Raw genomic sequence first — 21,498 nt, 5'->3', positions numbered from 1 at the left:
GTTATAGACCTACTGAATCGCCCTCAAACAGCGCTCACACCTCACACACTTCAGGTTTGCCACCACCTATTGAATACGGGCAATAGGACCCCAATATACTGTCCCACACTGACACACAAGGCTTCTAACTGCTCACAGACTAGCAAGACCCACACCAGCAAACAAAGGGTTAACTCTTCACACCTCCAGACTGTTACACAAATGTAAATACAAGCACACGCTAAGTTTGTTAATCAAATGTATCAACAAATCACACACTGGCATTCAAAGTTTTATCTTGGTCGAGCTATTTCTTCTTAACAGGCAAATAGATTCGTTAGAGTATCAAGGACACAACATATTAAATTATAGATTTAATATACAAAAGTACAGGGCATTCAGATATAAAAAATAATTAATAAACAATAAATAGATTGACATAACATACACAAGCAAACACAGTTTAAAATAAAAGGAATTAAATTAAGAGCATAACTTACAGATAAGTGCTATATTCTGGCCAAGTGAAATTGGCTTGGAAGATAGACAGCTTATCAATGTGAATTCATTTCCACAAAGTCTGACAATTTGCTGTACCTGGTCTCATCCTTTTAAAGACACTTCCACACCTTTGACACTTTTTTCAATCACCATTTGCATGTTGCCTGATTTACTAACCAATTCTACTATGTGACCTAACTTTTCTGTCTCACAGATCCAATTTTATTATTAATAAATCCCCTATGAACTTGACCATCTTTTGATATAAAACACGCATAAATACAGTGTAAGCCTAGAGCTTATACTCATTTCCTTAATTTCTCTGTGGGGCAGAATTCTGATTTTGACATATGAGCTACCCATCATGCTATGGAGAAATATATAGTTGATTACTACTTTTATTGATTTTAAGTGGCATATTTTAAAACTGAATTCTATTTGTCTATATAAAGTATAGCCAAGTTAGCAGATGGGCTCTGTGATCCAGATACCATGCTGAGCGGTGCCTAAAAGTCTATTCAGGTGTCAAAGTCCATCCCAGGCCAGGCTCTATCTCACAGCAGGGGCTCTTTGAAGCTTTCACAGGTGACACTCCCAGTGTGAGAAGATAGAACATACAACAGACATTCTGTCTTCCCATTTTATTCTTTAATAGCTCAATTAATCAATGGATTCATTTGATATAACATATATACACTGCAGTTATGATTTATTCCTTATTCTCCACATTTATCCGGCGAAATCGTTGGTGGGGGGAGCTGTAGCATAAAAAGCAAAAAAAATAATAATTAATATTCACGTGGTCGCGGAGCCGCTTCCCTCCTCTCTTCTCTGCACCATTCACACTGACTGTCGGGCGTGACATCATCAAGTCACGCCTGACAGTCAGCAAGGAACGCCGGACAAGACCAAGGCAGAAGACAAAAGAGAAGACAGAAGAGAAGAGAAGAAAAGAAAGAAGCTGACAAAAGGTAAGGAAAGAAATGGAGAGGCAAGGGGAGGAAAACAGAAGGGGACAGTACTATAAAGAGAGAGTAAAAAAACATGGGGAGAGAGTCTGAGATAAAAAAAAAGGGGGAGAGAGGCTGAGATTAAAAAAAAACAAAAGGGGGAGAGAGGCTGAGATTAAAAAAAAAAGGGGAGCGAAGCACCGATTAAGAAAAAAAAGGGGGAGAGAAGCACTGATTAAAAAAAAAAAAAAGGGGGGAAGGCACAGAGTAAAAAAGAAGGGGGAAAAGCAGCATGGAGGGTGCAGTGTGAGCATAAAGGGGCACAGTGTAGTGATGAAGGGGCATAGTATTGTGTGTGTGATGGCACAGGGGGCTTGTTGCAATGTAGTGTGTGTGAGGTAGGTGGTGGCTAATTAATTTGTGCTATTTTGTTTGTAGGGTGATGGTGAAGCAATTTAATAGTGGGGACTATTAATTTAAGATGGGGTGGTTTGGGGGCTATTGAATATGGGAGTGAGTTTAGGGAGAATGAGGTCTATTTATTAAATGTGACTATGAGTTATTTAATGGCAGTGATGATTGCGGGAAATAGGTATTGCTGTTTGCAGGAAGGGAATAGGTTTATTTATTAAATGTGAATACTATTATTTTAATGTTGGGGCTGAAGGAAGGCCTAATTATTAATCGTGGGTGCTATTGATTTAACGCCGGGGCTGGCTGTAATTTTTCTAAATGTAGCCATTTTTTTTCCCAAATAGGCCCTTCAACATTGCAGGATCCGGACAAGCCGCAACAAAAGAAACCAGCAGCCACAGGTGGAGAAGAACAGGTAGGAGAGAGCAGCACAGTGTGTGAAATGTTGTGATTCTAGTAGGGACAATAGCAATTTTTGGTGAGTGTTGTGCCCAATGTAAGGTGCAGGCCAAGACTGAACTGTTTGTGTACACACTGCATTCTTTGTATACTACACTGTGGTGCTAGATGTCCTGAAAGTCAGGAGTGCTTGAACATATGTCACGCTCCAGCGAATTGAGAGCCTAGTGATTTTGATGTTAGCTACGCCCAATGACACATTTGCCACGCCCCCAAATGCATGACCACACCCGATTTTTTTTTTGCATGCTCGACTATAAGGGGGGTCCCATGAATTTGTTGTACCGGGGCCCTGAATTCCTCTTGGCAGCCCTGACTGTAATGTGCAGAAAAGGGTTTGCAACGGTTTAGATCAGTGGTTTTATAATATATGCAATAATAGAGCCACCAGTTTATTGCTACATATGTTTATTTGATGTTTGAAGTGTTGCTGTACCTGTTCATAAACTTCCATAAAATAGATCTGTAAAATCCTTCAGGATGTCTCAGCACATGTGCACACTGAGTGCACACAGCTCCAGACATGTCTAAACTCAAGCTTATTTCATGTTGGCAGTGCAGAGGTTTTTAAACTGCTCCTAAAATCCATTGGGATTAAGCAAGTTTACCTCAAATGTGTATTTTCTTTTAACTAAATAAGCGCAACTATGTGCAATCTTTACCAGTGTCCAAAAAATATTACTATCCCTCACTGTGCTAAAATTGCTTTAATTTGCACCTCTTTTCTGTACTTGGTAAAATGAAAATCAGGTTGCACCACGCATAAAAGTATATTGTTGTTTATGTTTTAGCCTTTTTCTTTAATGAATTATTACTGCTAAACATTCCAGTTTTGGCAGTAAAACTCATACTGACAATAAGCAGAGTAGTACAAAATTCAGTATGGAATTTGCAAACAATTTAAACCCTATGACCTCACAAAACAATACTAAAAAAGAATTTTATTAGCAAAAAGAATGGCCTCATCTTTGTACAGCTTATTCATCTGTGTGTATTTCAAGTGCCCCCAATCCTTTTTAGGTGCATTTCATTGAGGTATATATTGCTTCGATCTTTCTTGCACCGGCTGTGCATAAAAAAAATAAAAAAAAGCAAATACAAGTTCGAGATGAGCGGGCTCGGATATCTGAAATCCGAGCCCACCCGAACGTTGCCGATCCGAGACAGATCCGGGTATTCCCACCAATTGCAAAACCGAAACCGAGGGTCTGAGTCATAATCCCGCTGTCGGATCTCGCGATTCTCGGATCCTATAAATTCCCCGCTAGTCGCCGCCATCTTCACTCGGGCATTGATCAGGGTAGAGGGAGGTTGTGTTAGGTGGTCCTCTGTCCTGCTATATCTCGTGCTGTGCAGTGCTGGGGAAATAACAATGCCCTTAGAAGGACACGACACAGCACAGCACGAAAAATTTAAAAAAAAATTATATAAAAAAAAATAATTATAAAAAAAAGAAATTAAAAAAAAATATCCAAAAACAATCCTGCAGTATAAGTCCATTGATACTGCAATATTACAAAGTTCACTGATTCTTCAGAATAGACTGGGAATTAGTGGAAATGATTGTTATTGAATGTTATTGAGGTTAATAATAGCGTAGGAGTGAAAATAAACCAAAAAACTTGATTTTAACACTTTTTATGCTTTTTTCAAAATAAATCCGAATCCAAAACCTTAAATCCGAACCAAAACCTTTCGTCAGGTGTTTTGCGAAACAAATCCGAACCCAAAACCTCAAGCAAATCCGAATCCAAAACACAAAACACGAGACACTAAAAGTGGCCGGTGCACATCCCTAATACAAGTTGCTCGTGACAACGAATACAAACATTACGTGGCTCACATGGTGCATCCCTATGCAGCGTTTTTCCCATTCATTTCCATACTCTATTCATTTCAATGGAGTTTCTAGCATGTAAAATAGCCTGAATGGACTATTAAGGTGAATGAGAGAAGCTCTGCTATTAAATAAATAATTTTCAAAGACAACCACTGTGGGCTTTCTTGCATGTTTTAATCCAAACACATTCCTGAATCTTTTAATCCAGAGGGAAATCTCAGTAATTTGTATTCCATAGGGAAATCCAAATCATATATTCTTTTAATCCAAAGGGAGACATTTGTAAATCTTAAAATAAATTTATTTAAGGAAATACAAGTCAAATCTTCTTTTAATCCAAAGAGAAACCCAAACCATATTGACTTATTTTAATCCAAAGGGCAATCTAAATGAAAAATAGCAAAACACACAAAAACACAAAGTAAGAAGCAAAGCCCAATTCAAAATGAGACAAAAAAAAATATCAGGCAGCATATGTTTTAGCCACTCAGCCATCAATAGCAGGTTTTCCCATGCTAGCTGTGGGGATCCCAGGATGCTCCATGGCTTGATCACACATTGGTAATGAGTAATTTCATCTCTATTGATTTTGAAGAAAAAACATTTACCTGTTATGATTCCTAGTGCATTCAGGAAGCAGCAACAGAGTATTATAAACCAAATGTCTTTATTCAGGCAAATATAAAAGCAAGGAATCAGTCCGTGGAATGTGCAGATTTTCAGGTAGCAGAATAAACAGGTATAACTCCAATACACAGATATGAACAGGTGTGATGGATGGCAGGAACGTTCACAGAGCAACAGATTTCAAGTAATCACAGTTACAGTTAATTGCAGGGACAGGTATAATGAGTTACCGAAGTCCAGGAGGAACGAGGCTGTCCAGGGAAGCAGACAAATGGAATCCAGTGACCAAGCAGAGATCAGGATGTCACGAGCCGCGGCGGTACTCACAGCCGCCGCGGCTCGCTTCCTGCCTGCCCCAGTGTCCCGACCGTCACCATGACGACAGGGATGTCACTTCCTCTTCCTACCCGGCCGTCACCAAGGCAACAGCCGGACGCCTGTCACATAGCGCTGCGTCCCGGCGCTGTTGGAAGCCGAGCGCATGCGCAAAAGATGACACAGCCTGTGGGCTAATTAGAGGACTAGTTACAGGCATTAGCCTGCATCTGTGTGCACCTATCAGGGACTAGCCCTGATTGGTCTGGTGCTATGTTTCTCATTAGTCTGCAGGGGTGCATGTAAGTTTTGATTGGGCCAACTGTGTATTTAAGGCAATGAGGTCTGCTGCCTCATTGCCGGTTATAGCGTTCTGTCCTCAGTTCTGCTACCTGCTTGTTCTCCCTGTTTGGTTATTATTACCATTGATTGACTACCCGTGTTTGACCTCTGCTTGTTCCTGAACCCTCGCTTCTGACCCTGACCATTTGCCTGAACTCCGGATTTTGCTCCTTTCGCTTGTGCACCTGACCTTTCGCCTGTCCCTGGATTTCGTACCTGTGCTTGTGTCCTTTTGACCTTGGATCTCCTCCTCACTTCGGCCTGCCAATCACTCCACTCCTGGGTTCTCCTTTAAGTCAGTATACGTTACTCGACCCTCGGTCGGCCCGCAGCCAAGTCTGTCCCCACCACTAGTGGCTCCAGCGAATACCGGGCCTTCAGAGTAGTCCCCGAGTTTCACTGTACTGGCTTGGGAGTTCCTAACACAGGATAGCAGAATTTGATAGCCAAGCAGAAGTCAGGGACACAAGCGAATAAGTGTAACCCAGTAATCATGCCGAGGTCAGGACAACAGGCAAACAAACAGGGTCCAGGAATCAGGTAGAGGGTCACAACAGGAGGTCAAACAGCAGCTAAGCAAAACAGGAACAGGGATAACAGGAGACAAGCAGCAGCCAGGTAAAATGTTCTAATCAGGGAAGGTGGATTAACTCCTTCAGGCATGGTGGATAGTTCAAGGGCAGAACAGCAGCACCTCTGGTGGATTTGAGGTACTGCCACATACAAAACACAGGCAGTCGTAACATTACTAATGCTGTCTAACTCCATTTGTGTCTATGGCTCATTAATTTCAATGGAGTTTCCACATGTAGCTTACTGCTCCATTGATATGAACAGGCTCTATGGGGCATATTCAATTAGCTTTCCGGTTCGCGGGATCGCGCCGGAACAGGTCGCAAAGTCAATCCACGGTACCGCAATAAAGGGGATTTTCGTTTGCAGCCCATAGGGTTGCATCCGAAAATCCGCGTTATTATGGTACCGTATTACCGGCAATACTGTGCAGGTTTCGCGGTAACGCGCGTTACCGCCAACTGGAAAGTTAATTGAATATGCCCCTATAAGTCTAAAACAAAAAAAAAAAAAAAGAACATCTCACTGCTAGTTAAATGGCTTATGTTAAATCTTAGTGGGTATGTACACAATGCATTGGGTTGGATGTTCATAAATTGGGCAGGGATGGAACAACCTGTAGCCATTCAAATAATCAGATAGTTGAGAGTGCTGTTACTGGTGGACTAATGTGATTATGTTAGTGAGAGCAGGGTTACATATTACAGGTGCAGTGCCATGATTTGAGGAAGAAACAGAGGAAAGTAGAAAACCACAGCATGAGAGATCGATTATGGAGAGGGAATCCCCCATAACAGATTTAGTTATGTGATTCTCCTGATGCAGGAAGATTGTGGTGTCAATGCTACTCTGCCTGAAACTAACTTCAACTTGTTTTCCTGAGCATTAACTTTATCATAAAGCATAATCATCATTTATTTATATAGTGCCAGCAAATTCCGTAGCGCTTTACAATTGGGAACAAACATTTATAAGACAATGCTGGCTAATACATACAGACAGGTAAGAGGGCCCTGCTCGCAAGCTTACAATATATGAGCATTAGAATGTTCACAGGACTATACCAACCTATAGCCAATAAGTGTATTTAAATTCTCACAACACACAAGTTAACAAATAAGTGTTAAATACTCCTTTTTATAAGATTAAGATGCTATATGCAACTTGTTTTCTAGTTACCATATCCAATTACCAAAATGTATCCCTTTTATCTAATTGCTCTCTATCTTTTCACAATAAAATTGGGTGTGACCTATTGTGAGCACAACACCTATCATTAACCCTCACTCATGTTCATGCTTGTGGTAATACTTAGTGTGTTTTGGCATGTGAAATGAAAGAAAAATGCCCAATGCTGATAAGGAAACATAAATAGGGTTTAGTTCCTATTTATTTTTTTAGCAATGATTATTTTTGCATAACATGTATAGGTACCATCTTATTGATTATCCTGCTGAGGTAACTAGAAAATGATACTAGCTATACAATCTGGATACTTATCACTGCAAAATGGATATACAATAAAAGTATTTGAAATCAACATGAAGGATTTACTAAGCCGAGGTTTTCAATGCAGTTGTTAAACCACCATACACTGGAAGCGCTTTGAAAGCCTAAACTGAAATACATCTGAAATTCTGGTTTGCATATCAAACTTCTAAGCTCAACTGCATGCCAAAAACATATGTGTATGAAACATCCAGTTTTAATGTGGCCAGCATAGTGACTTAGTGGTTAGCACTTATACCTCACAGCACTGGGGTCATGAGTTTGATTCCCCACCATGGCCTTATCTGTGTGGTTTGTATGTTCTCCCAGTGTTTGCGTGGGTTAGCCCGGGGACTGTGGCTTCCTCCCACAATCCAAAAATATACTAGTAGGTTAACTGGCTGTTATCAAATTGATGCTTTCACAGACGCCCAGCCTTTCCCAGATACAGCAATCTGAACAGCTGGCCGTGACTGGTGTCACCTTAGTCACTTAGCAATGAATACACCTTTTCTGCCACCACAAAGGATTTATTATGGTGTCCTTATGTTCACCAAAACCACTTATTAATGTTTCACACTTAAATCACATACACATGTAACATGAGCCTCCCTGGGCTTTGTAAGTTCACAAAGAATCACGGAGAATATGCTAGATAAAATTTATCAAATCTGAAAAATGTTTCCAAGGCTTAATTACAATAAATTAATAACAAGACATACAATATGTTGCACAAATAAATTCCAGAAAATAAAATAGGAAAAAAAACTAGAGTTACTACCGTATTTCCCCATGTATAAGGCTCTCCCATGTATAAGACGCACCTTACTTTTGGCCCCGAAATTTGGAAAAAAAATATTACGGTAGCTGTCAAAAAAGGCAGGGAGAGTGTAATGGCCGGCTGCTTTGATAGTGATCAGAGCAGCCGGGCAGCACACTCTCCCTGCAATCGCTGCCACTGTGCCTCTGTCCCCCTCCTCCTGGATCCCCACTGACACTCTGCCTGCTGGCTACTGCATCTAGCTGACACGCTGCCTGTCTCCGCCTGCTGGATCCCCGCTGGCACTCTGCCTGCTGGCTACTGCATCCCCGCTGACCTACTGCCTGTCTCCACCTGCTGGATCCCCGCTGACACTCTGCCTGCTGGCTACTGCATCCCCGCTGACACGCTGCCTGTCTCCGCCTGCTGGATCCCCGCTGACACGCTGCCTGCTGGCTACTGCATCCCCGCTGACACGCTGCCTGTCCCCGCCTGCTGGATCCCCGCTGACACTCTGCCTGCTGGCTACTGAATCCCCGCTGACACGTTGCCTGTCTCCGCCTGCTGGATCCCCGCTGACACTCTGCCTGCTGTTTACTGCATCCCCGCTGACACGCTGCCTGTCTCCGCCTGCTGGATCCCCGCTGACACTCTGCCTGCTGGCTACTGCATCCCCGCTGACACGCTGCCTGTCCCCGCCTGCTGGATCCCCGCTGACACTCTGCCTGCTGCATCCCCGCTGACACGCTGCCTGTCCCCCTCCTCCTGGATTACCCCCCCCACCGCTGCCCCTGTAATGCTACCCCTGTATAAGACGCACCCAGGTTTTGGACCCAGGTTTTGGGAAAAAGGTGCGTCTTATACATGGGGAAATACGGCTTAGATAAGACTTGGTGTGTGTGAGGGAACGCAATTGAAAAATATGTGACATTTCAGTCTTGATAGACCCCCTCATGAAAATGCACACATTATTGTCCAAGGCAGAAGATTTTAAACCTTTCTCCACATAGATCTCACCCCCCACCTTTGGAGTTTAGCTGTCAGTAAGGACAGATTGATATCCCAGATGTCACAGGGCTTTCAAAGTGAGCTAGGGACATCCTGAGCTCTGGAATGTTCACAGGACTCGATTTCTCACCTCTGCTCATTCGGCTTGACTGGTCAGGTCCAAATCCTCTGCATACCAAATAAACTCCTCAGAGCTGCTTATCTATCTCTGGATAATTTCAAAACATTAATGACACTTGCAGAGGTTCAAACTCATGAGATTACATTACAAACTTACAAAAAATATTCACATTGTTATTTTCTGTTGAATTAATGTATGACAATCAGTCATTAGATATCATCATCATCATCATCATTTATTTATATAGAGCCAACATATTCCATAGCGCTTTACAATTGGGGACAAACATAGTAAACTAATAAACAAACTGGGTAAAACAGACAAAGAGGTGAGAAGGCCCTGCTCGCAAGTTTACAATCTATGGGACAATGGGAGATTGACATATGAGGTTAAGTCTACATTTTGCATTTCAGCCCAGCCAGACTGCAAAGGTAACAGTGACTCATAAGCTAAATGATCCGGTTACACAACAATGTTGGTCAGGGGGTAGTAGTCTTGTGTGTAACGGGTGGTAATAGGGTAATGTAGTGAGGTTAAGAGGGTGGTTAAGGAATATTATAAGTTTGTCTGAAGAGGTGGGTTTTTAGAGAACGCTTGAAAGTTTGTAGACCAGAGGAGAGTCTTATTGTGCGAGGGAGAGAATTCCATAGAGTTGGTACAGCCCGAAAAAAGTCTTGTAACCGGGAATGGGAGGATGTAATGAGGATGGATGAGAGACGCAGATCTTGTGCAGAACGGAGTTGCCGAGTTGGGAGATATTTTGAGACAAGAGAGGAGATGTATGTTGGTGCAGCTTTGTTGATGGCCTTGTAGGTTAGTAAAAGTATTTTATATTGGATTCGGTAGAAAACAGGCAACCAGTGTAGAGACATACAGAGTGATTGAACAAAGGAATAACGATTTGCAAGGAAAATCAATATTGCCGCAGCGTGCAAAATAGATTGTAGAGGTTTGAGTCTGTTTTGGTGAAGACCATTAAGGAGGGAATTGCAATAGTCAATGCGGGAGATGATAAGTGCATGAATTAAGGTTTTTGCAGTGTCTTGCGTGAGATATGTGCGAATTCTGGAAATGTTTTTAGATGTATGGAACATGATTTAGATATAGAGTCAATGTGGGGAACAAAGGATAGGTGTGAGTCAAGGATTACACCTAGGCAGCGAGTTTGTGGGGTGGGATTAATGGTCATGTTATCAACAGAGATAGAAATGTCAGGTATGCTCTTGTTGGTGGGTGGGAATATTATTAACTCTGTTTTAGAAAGATTAAGTTTGAGTTGGCGAGAGGACATCCAAGATGAAATGGCAGAAAGACAGTCAGTTACACGGGACAACACAGATGTCAAGAGATCAGGAGAAGATAGATACATTTGGGTATCATCCGCATAGAGATGATACTGAAATCCAAAGGAACTTATTAGATTTCCAAGAGAAACAATATAGATAGAGAACAGCAGAGGACCTAGCACTGAGCCTTGCAGTACTCCAACTGAAAATGGAATCGGAGCAGAGGTGGCCCCAGAGAAATTAACAGTGAAAGAGAGATTAGAAAGGTAGGATGAGATCCAGGATAGAACAGTGTCCTGAAGACCCAGGGACTGCAGCGTTTGTATGAGAATAGAGTGGTCAACGGTGTCAAATACAGCCGAGAGATCCAGGAGAATTAGGAGAGAGTAACGACGTTTCGTTGTGAAGTCGGAGGGGCGCCATTCGACGCTCCCCACCCGGACATACAGACAGCGCGACCGCAAGCCAATCCCGGCTCGCGGGCGCGTTGATGTCATCAGGCGCCGACATCTATCGACGCCTGTGGCGGCACCCGGCAAGACAGTCAACGGCGGAGCCAGGAGGCGCAATACGTGCGGTGGGTCGAGGACAGGATCACCAACCTGTCTGGTGAAGACCCGACAGTGCAGCAGCAGGAGATGGAGTTCCGGTGCCCCGCCCTGAAAGCCCCGAGGAGGAGTTATGCAGACGTACCCGAGGAGTCCCTGGAACAGGTAAGGCCCCAGTAGGGATCACCTTTCCTGGATCCACGCCCGCACGCCTTTGTCAGTAGTGTGGCAGGGCCCCTTTAGGTTCCGGGGGCGGCCAAGGTTTTCCGCGGTTCCATTGGGACAGTACAACACAGCCCCTTTGAGCTCTGCGGGTGGCTAAGGTAGTCTGCGGTTTCATTGGAGTGTCTGCTCTGGGTTTCGACAGGTTCGCCTGGTGATCCCAGGACAGGCAGTGTCTCGAGGGGTAAGGCGGAGATCACCCGCGTTCTGGCGGTTCCAGGTGGGGACCATTAGATCCGGCAGCGCTCTGCTGGCAAGGGGGGCCCTGCTAGTGACTATTGGGTGGCCCTCACTACTAGTGAGTAGAGGGTTCGGGCGAGAACATTCTCTGTCCCGAACTCTGGGAGTCCCGTGTCCCAGCCAGAACAAAACGGGGTGTCGTCCAGCAGAGCTGAGCGAGTCCTCTGTTCCTAGACGTTGCTCCGGACAGTCCCTCCCCCCCACGTAGGATACGTGTCTTTTCATTCTCTCGCCTACAGGGGGAAGCACACTCTGCAGCTCGGAGGGAACCTCCTACAACTGAGGAAGACACCTTCCATAGCGGGCCCTCGGGATCAGTTGAGAATCTTTCTCCATAGGGAAGGGGACCCTCCGGGGAGGTACCCCGGGGTAGCACCCCCACATAGTTTTAGCAGTGATCAGATCATTGACAACCTTAGTCAACGCAGTCTCTGTGGAGTTTTGAGAACGAAAGCCAGACTGAAGAGGATCCAACAGGTTGTTTGCGGAAAGGAAGCATGTGAGGCGAGTGTAGGCAAGTCTCTCTAGAAGCTTGGAGGGGCACGGGAACTGAGAGATGGGACGGTAATTTGCGAGAGAGTTTGGGTCGGAATCTTGTTTTTTTTATAATAGGAGTAATCACTGCGTGCTTGTATAGTGATGGAAAGATGCCAGTAGAGAGCGAAAGATTACAGATTTAAGTTAGAGGTGAAATGAGCACAGGAGACAGGGATCTACCAATTTTCGAGGGAATAGGATCAAGAGTACAGGAGGTAGAGTAGGAAGATAAGAAGAGAGTAGAAATTTCCTATTATGCTACATAATGGTCACAGACCCGTTAGGGAATTTAGACTGTAAGCTCTATTGGAGCAGGGACTGATGTGAGTGTATTCACTGCAGAATTAGTGGCACTATATAAATAAATGATGATAATGTGTGATTTGTGTTGCCTGATGGGATGGATTCTTCCAGCATAACAGGTCAGACAAGTGCCATCTCACCAGGCAATTCTTTTTATAAATGCAAATAAAACATTTTTTTTTGTAGGGGACAGTGTGGCTACCCCTCCTCCCAAAAAAATCCTTAACCAGCACCAACGCTAGATAATCTGAGCTGGTTTCTATTATAATAGGGAGACTATAAGGTGGTGTCCCTGTGTCATAGTGGAAACTAGCCTTAGGCTAGTCAGCACAGGGCTGGTACCTCTAAAGCAAAGGAGGCCCACAAAACAACAGCTGAGAAGCACTGTGGTTCCTTTCAACCAACTCACTAGTCCTAGTATCATGGACAGGGATCTCTAAGGCATTATACTAAAGGTGTAAAAAAAAAAAAAAAGTAATTACAGACAGACACAATAGTAAAAACACAGACAATGCATCTTACACATGTAATACAGTTCAAAATGTAAGCTACAATACCAGTCACAGATGATAATTTGCTGTGTTGTATCTCATGTTGCTTTCCTTTTAGTTACTTTTCCTCTTTGCTTCCTCTCTTTGTATAGTCTTCTTTTCCATGTTTAGGTTCTACTTCTTTGTGTGTCTTTCCTCTACTTACTTTTTTGTGCCTACCTTTGGGGCACATTTACCAACAACCAGGGCCGGACTGGGACTAAAAATCAGCCCTGGCATTTAAAGCACACAGGCCCACCTCTGTTGATAAGCTGGAAAAATAAATGTGTGCCGCAGTGCAGTGGCGGTGCCGCCAAAGGCGTAGCTACATTATGTTGGGGGCGTGGTCAAAATGGTGCGTTGATACATACATTATAATAAAACATTACATTTATCAGACCCTCCCCATCCACATTACGCCACCCCCCCAGATACATTATGACACCCCCAGCCCACTGCACTTATCTATGCTTCTGATGCTGCTGACATTCCTGTAGAGTGAGCAGGGAAGCTCTTAGTCTCATGAGATTAATAAATCTCGTGAGACTTAGAGCTCCTCAGCTTGCTCTGCAGGCTGTGCCCTGTCCGGGACGGAGCACAGATCCTCCTGCTGACCAACTGGATTAAGGCTCGGGGGGCCCGGGCACTTAAGTCAGGGGGGCTCCTATAATGCAATTTGGCTATTAGACAAATTTTTGACAAATACAAAGGCAATACAGTGTGCACTACTGTTAGGTGCACGCAGTTCTGCCTTACTAAGCAGTACAGTGTGAAGCAGGACATATCTCCCAACTGTCCTTGTAGTCAGACCAAATCCTGACTAAGTGGGACAGTCACCCATCAAATTCAGAACAGTTGGCAGACTGTCCTAGTCTCTCCTACCTGTCTTGTCATGGTCACCACTTGTGGCTGCTGGTGTCTTTAGATCAGTTGCTGCTTGTCTGGATCCTGGAATGTTGGATGCCCTATTTGGAGAAAAAAATGAGCAGATGAAATTTAGCCCTGGTGTTAAATCAATATAGCATCTATGTTTTAAAATTAGGCCTCACTGCAGCCACAACATTAAAGTACTAGTATTCACATAAATACATCTATTTCCCTCTAACTAGCCCTGACATTAAATAGTATTCCCATTTAATAAATAAAACTATTTCCCTCTCTCCAAAGCACCCCAGCATTAAATTAAAAATCCAATCACCCCATCTGAAATTGATAGGCCCCACTATTAAATTGCCCCCATCTTCACCCCACAAATAGAATAGCACCCAATAATTACCCCCCACCTGCAATTCCCTATTAGATTAACAGCCTACCTCCCACATTATATTAAGAGCTACCCATACACACATTATGGTCATACACAGGCCCACACACACATACTATAGTTATACTGTTACACACATACACACTATAATCATAACCTGTCACACACACACACATTGTCACTCACCGGACTGTGAGTGCTTCTTCCCGTGCATTTAGGAACCGTGGCCGTCCACCATCCTGAAGGTCTGCGCATGCGCAGCCATTTCAAACCTTCAGTACCTGTCCCTTTAGTTAATTGGCTGATCAGGCAACACTCCCTATTTAAAGCACCTGAGTTCCATACCTCGTTGCCTGATCTTGGAGTCTCATTCCCCATGAGCCTCTGAAGGTGTTCCTGTGTTTCCTCGTGTATTCAGCGCAGCTGATTCCTGTGGTTTCCAGACCACTTCAACTCTCCTGTGGTTTCCAGACCACTTCAACTCTCCTGTGGTTTCCAGACCACTTCAACTCTCCTATGTTTCATCGTGACTGTTAGCTGATTCCTATCCGCTGCCTCCGTGCACTACAGTCTTCAGACCACTTCAACTCTCCTATGTTTCATCGTGACTGTTAGCTGATTCCTATCCGCTGCCTCCGTGCACTACAGTCTTCAGACCACTTCAACTCTCCTATGTTTCATCGTGACTGTTAGCTGATTCCTATCCGCTGCCTCCGTGCACTACAGTCTTCAGACCACTTCAACCCTCCTGTGTTTCATCGTGACTGTTAGCTGATTCCTATCCGCTGCCTCCGTGCACTACAGTCTTCAGACCACTTCAACCCTCCTGTGTTTCATCGTGACTGTTAGCTGATTCCTATCCGCTGCCTCCGTGCACTACAGTCTTCAGATCACTTCAACCCTCCTGTGTTTCATCATGACTGTTTAGCTGATTCCTATCCGCTGCCTCCGTGCGCTAGTCTTCAGCTCATCTCAACTCTCCTGTGTTTCTTTGAGTCTGCAACAGCTGATTCCTATCCGCTGCTCACCGTGCTCAACAGTTCCAGCTCAGCTCTACTCTCCCGTGTTTCATCGTGACTGCACCTGCTGATTTCTAACCGCTACCTCCGTGTACCTGCAGAGTCCTGCTGGCTGCTACTCCTCAGTTCTACTCGTGTCTGCAGCAGCTGATCCGCTCTCCGTGCTTCTCAGTGTTCCTGCTGGTGTCTACTCGCCAGTCTGCATCGGATCTACGCCTCGCTGCTTTCATCTCGTCTAGACCATCGCTATTCTTCAGGGTTCTCCAGGAGTCTAGTTCTACATACTACTGCTTCCTGAGTATTTGTTGCTATCCCTGCTGGTCTACCTACCTGTGCGCTGCACCTACTTGATTACCGCTTCACCCTCCAGGGACTTCGCATCCTGCCGGCCTCCAGCCATTCAGGTATCTCTGCACTCCTGTCTGACAGCCTGCTCCTGAACCACGGTATGCATACTTCTCATTGACTGTGCTGGTGTATTGCATATCTTGCTGGACTGAGTTGTTCTCCTCTGGAGCTTACTATCCGCTGAGACTATTGCCATCATTGACTGTGTTATCTTTTGCCCGGATAGTTCCTGTGACTTTGTATTATTATTGCAGTGCTGTTCAGTCATTACTATATTGTGCATGTCATTGTGGATCAAGTTCAAGGTGCCCGTGTATCCTCTGTATTGCAGTCTCTCCCCGTGCTCCTCCTCACATATATATTCAGTGGTACAACTTGCTAGAGGCAGACCACTGATCCCTGTTTCACCTGTTCCAGTGTCCTCTCACATAGCAGTGGTACAACTTGCTAACGCAGACCACTGACTCCCCGGATACCTCCACCTGGATTCCATTCCTTCACCTAGACAGCGGTACAACTTGCTAAACGCAGACCGCTGACTTTCATCACCTCCTCGTTGCTGTTGGACATTCCTCCTCACTATAGCAGTGGTACAACTTGCTACCGCAGACCACTGACTACCCTCACGTGTCCTTTGTCCATTCAGTTCCTCGTGTATTACTACATATATATTACCAGTGCTGCTAGTCATAGACTTTCCCGAGCATCTCTATCATCTGCTGTCTCCTGTTCCGTGATCACCCCGCTACCAGAGTACCATATTACCATCTATACTGCTCTGGTAAGCTTATCACCTGGTGATCCCTGGGTAAAGACTCCTAGTGCCCGTGACACACATACTATAGTTATACTGTTACACACATACACACTATAATCATAAAGGTCATTCTTTGGATATTTTTTTGGGGGGTTATTTTTTTGGTAATTTGTATTCATTGTCATTCAGAGCTTGATTTATATATTTTTTAACTTTGTCGATCCCATTTTTATTGGCGCCTGTCAGTAAATTCTGTGTTATTTTTTGTTACACTATAATCATACCCTGTCACATAAATAGATAGATACCCTGTCACACAAATAAATAGATACCCTGTCACACAAATAAATAGATACTCTGTCACACAAATAAATAGATACTCTGTCACACAAATAGATCCCCAGTCACACAAATAAATAGATCCCCAGTCACACATATAGATCCCCAGTCACACAAATAAATAGATCCCCAGTCACACAAATAAATAGATCCCCAGTCACACATATAGATCCCCAGTCACACATATAGCTCCCCTGTCACACATATAGCTCCCCTGTCCACATATAGCTCCCCTGTCACACATATAGTTCCCCTGTCACACATATAGCTCCCCTGTCCACATATAGCTCCCCTGTCCACATATAGCTCCCCTGTCACACATATAGCTCCCCTGTCACACATATAGCTTCCCTGTCACACATATAGCTTCCCTGTCACACATATAGCTCCCCTGTCACACATATAGTTCCCCTGTCACACATATAGCTCCCCTGTCACACATATAGTTCCCCTGTCACACATATAGCTCCCCTGTCCACATATAGCTCCCCTGTCCACATATAGCTCCCCTGTACACATATAGCTCCCCTGTCCACATATAGCTCCCCTGTCCACATATAGCTCCCCTGTCCACATATAGCTCCCCTGTCACACATATAGCTCCCCTGTCACACATATAGCTTCCCTGTCACACATATAGCTTCCCTGTCACACATATAGCTCCCCTGTCACACATATAGCTCCCCTGTCACACATATAGCTCCCCTGTCACACATATAGCTTCCCTGTCACACATATAGCTTCCCTGTCACACAAACTACCCCCTCCCTCTTACCTTGTGCACTCCGCAGCGCGCTGTACAGTCTCTCCTAACACATGGGACGGCACCTATCACATGGTGCTCATCCCATGTGACATCTCAAGAGCCATTCATAGAAGAGAGGGGAGGAGCGACCACACCAGGAAGTAAGTGTAGTGCCGACCCCACTGCTCAGCACACAGACTGTCATGCTGAATTCTGGCATGACAGTCTGTGTGCTGAGCGATGGGGCCGGCCAGCTAGTAACCGGCCCATCTGGCCATCGGCCCTTCTGGCATTTGCCAGAAGTGCCAGATGGCCAGTCCGGCCCTGCCAACAACCGCATAATATGAAACGGTTATCATGTGGGAGGCAGGGATCACATGATCCCACCACACATGCGCTGTGCAGACAGCTAGGAAAGTTTTCAGTTACGTTAATGTACGCCAACTGGCGTACATTAACATAACAAGTTTCCGAAAATTATTCATTTACTGAACTTGTTAGATTGCATTAGGGAGCAGTTCCCATACTATTTTATGGCAACTGCTCAGAAAACTAAATAGAATGCAAAGTAGCAGATATCCACGATATATTGTTTGTTTAGATGTAGGGAAAATACTGCTGCTTTTACCCGTAGCACACAGATACTGAGTAGCTTTATTTTAACACTGTGACTTAGTTCAATACCTAAGATCCAGCCCCCTACCTACTCTAAAACTGTCTTTACATTTTAAAATTTGCCCCCCTTGCAGCACAACATATTTTGCCAAGGTGCAAAATTGCACCTTCTAGCTGAACTTTCTACTAAGTCTAACTTAGGTCCTCTGGTCATGTGTAACATATACAGCGTGAGCAGAGTGACTTCTCTAATACTTGAAGGTCCTACACTTTTAATGACACTCATATTGCAAACATAGAAAAGTTTATTGTAATGAGAGGTGGTCTTAAATTGGCAAGAGGTTAAACTTTGATGTGATGGTTACAAGTTTGCACAGTGTGCATTTGAAAATTTTTCTGCAACTTCACACACATAAACTCACTTTTAGTTTGAAAAGGCGCATCTCCAGAGAGTGGAGAGTAGATGTGCACCTTGATGTGATGTGGGCAGGTCTTTCAGACACACCAGAGCAAAACCAAAGTATTTTGCAATGCATGAGTGTGCAAGTGCATTCAAAGCTCTGCATAAGCAGAACACACGGCCATAAAATCAAGTTGAGTACTGGATAAACTTTTTTAAATGCTGCCTGCAGCATTTGTGTAAAAAGTGCTCATGTCAAATGCGGTTACATAGGTATTTTATAATGGCAGACACTGTCACACAAAGTGCTTTTAGTGCTAAGAAAAAGCAGATCGTCTTAAGCTCAGAATTTTTTTTGTTTAGCAGAGCTTAAAATGCTTGCAGCATTTGATAGAAGCGTTTCCATAGCTGCAAATGTATTAGTGCTCAAAGCCCCTGAGAGATACCCATATACTCTAATGCCTTTTCTAAGTCTATTTAAAGGAGAACTGCACCCAAAATGAAAAATGTACAATGGAGTTCACTGTGAAAACATTAAATCCTGAGTTTTATTGTATTTACTTCAGATGCTCCATTCTAACAATCCTCACAGTCTCCAAGTTCTCATGCCCCCACACTCCTGTTCTATGTACTACCAACTTTAGCCTGATTAACAAAAAGTGTTCTAAACTACCCTGTAGACTTCCCAATTCATACGAATGCTAGGGGCGTTGACGACACGGATGTCTGCTTGAAATGGGTCAATGGCAGTATTATACAGAACAACCATATAGACTATTAAAGGCTATGGGGTATCCAGGGGACAGGAGACTGCACATCAGATAAGTTATTGTGAGTAACAATAAAAATTCAATGTTAACACCACCAAAACTAGTCTAAAGCTGGGTACACATTACAGGTTTTTCACCCAAGTATCACGCGATAAGTGACTATTAGGTCCGATATGGGATTGTGTTTGCTCCCACAATCATGTTTTATCTTACCAAAGCACAGTTTGGTAAAATAAAATTTTAGAAACGGACTAAAAATCACTATCAACGATGGAACAATGTAGGGCAAATTCTGAAGTATGTATGCACTCACGATCATCAATGTAGGAAGATCTTTATGAAGTTTACAGAGTCACAATCTATTTAGCAGGTGGTTATGACAGATGAGGAGCACAGATGTGAAGGTAAATCGTGTAGGTGTGTACACATATCTGCTTGCTCATCTGGACTTTCAATCGTCGGTAAAGACATGAGACATTTTCTGTAGTTTGTAACCAGCTTTAGTTTTAGATGGAAATCTTTTTAAAGTGGAGATGATTTGAACAGAAATTTATTTAAAACAGCACTCCTGGATAAATAATAAAATTTAACTAGGGCAGCTTCTTCCTCTTTGTGGAGCCCAAGGAACTGCACAATGAAACAATTTTTTCCTGGGGCTTCTCAATTCTGTTGTATAGTATTGGCAAAGGCTGCTTGACTGTCAATCTAAAATCACTAAAAATGGTTGTGAGCAGGAAGACAAATAGGAACTGCAAGCTTAATATTTGCAGTTTCTTACAGGTCTGCGTAGTCAAAAACAACATTGGTTTATCCACGCAGCTTCGACTTTTGCCCTTGATGTACTACAGAAAAGGGAGGAGCCCTGGGAAAAACTGATTTAGTATACAGATCACTGGATCTATACCCAACATATATAACAACCTTACTATACAATACTGGGTCTGAATGTTGGAGTGTACTGTTAGAGACTGAAAAATAATGTTAACTAAATGGTTATGGGTGATCTAAACAGCCATAATCTATAGCTGTGACACTTGATGCTATAATTATGCCATTAAATACAGACATTATGGACCTCATTTAGAGTCGGACGCAAAGTACGTTTTAGGTGCATCCAACAGGAAAACACTATCATGCATGTGCAGAAAGCACCAAATCCGCCTGCATCTTGGACGCAATTAACACTAGCGACAGCTTACGACTCACTACGAGAGAATGGGAGGAACGCGTAATTGTGAAGACGTGACCATGTAAATAAATCATAGTCGCAGTGAGGCGCAGATGTAACACACGTCAAAACAGGGATAAAGCTGTGCGGCAGAAATTAGGTGGCGCAAGCGGTTAGCTAGCTGCAGGAACTGCTTGCAGCTCCATAGGGTATTAAGAGTGGGACGCAACTGGGGTTGCTTGCCACTTGTAATACCCTACCAAGCTGTGGCACACTCCCACACTCTACACTTCTTAAAGATACTTAGCGTCTGACTCTAAGGGGCACATTTATCAACACTCGCAAAATATGAATAGTTTTCAATCCTTACCGCATTGATAAGGATTGAACTATTTCTCATATTTATTAAAAAAGCAACACAGGAACAGCAGTTCCGAAAAACTGCTGTTCCTGTGAAGTGGAAAACATACTTAACACTGCCTCTTCGTTCCCGACGCAGCATGCGATGAACGGCACTCCTCTTCTGACTCCAGTGCACATGCGCCGAGTGTAACCCTCGGGCATGCGCACAGACATCTCCGCTCTATCTCCGGAACTATAGTTGCAGAGAGCAAGCGGTGAGTGACAGGGAGGGATCATGTGATCCCTCCACACATGCGCTGTCCAGCTCTGCTCTTCGGAGCAGAGCTGACAGCACTGAAATCATTCAATTATGATAATGTACGCCAGCTTCAGCTGACATACATGTCAAGTTACCATAAAAAACTTTTTTTTCGCAACTTGTTAGATTGCGGTTGGGAGCAGTCACCATACTGTAGAATGGTGACTGCTCCCAAAAACAAAAAGGAATGCAAAGCAGCCGATGCAGCCTTCTTAAATATGCGGGACACACAGAGGGACGTGTTTTTAACGGTAAGTGCACAATAGATTCCCATCACCAGTTGTTAAATATGCCCCTAAATGAGGTACTATATGCATAAAGCACAACTGCATGCACGGGGGGGGGGTTTACTAATGAAATGACACAGAA

Source organism: Mixophyes fleayi, chromosome 9, assembly GCF_038048845.1.
Source record: "Mixophyes fleayi isolate aMixFle1 chromosome 9, aMixFle1.hap1, whole genome shotgun sequence".
In the NCBI taxonomy this organism is placed as follows: Eukaryota; Metazoa; Chordata; class Amphibia; order Anura; family Limnodynastidae; genus Mixophyes; species Mixophyes fleayi.
The sequence above is the reverse complement of the archived record's forward strand: the minus strand, read 5'-3'. Positions refer to the sequence as shown.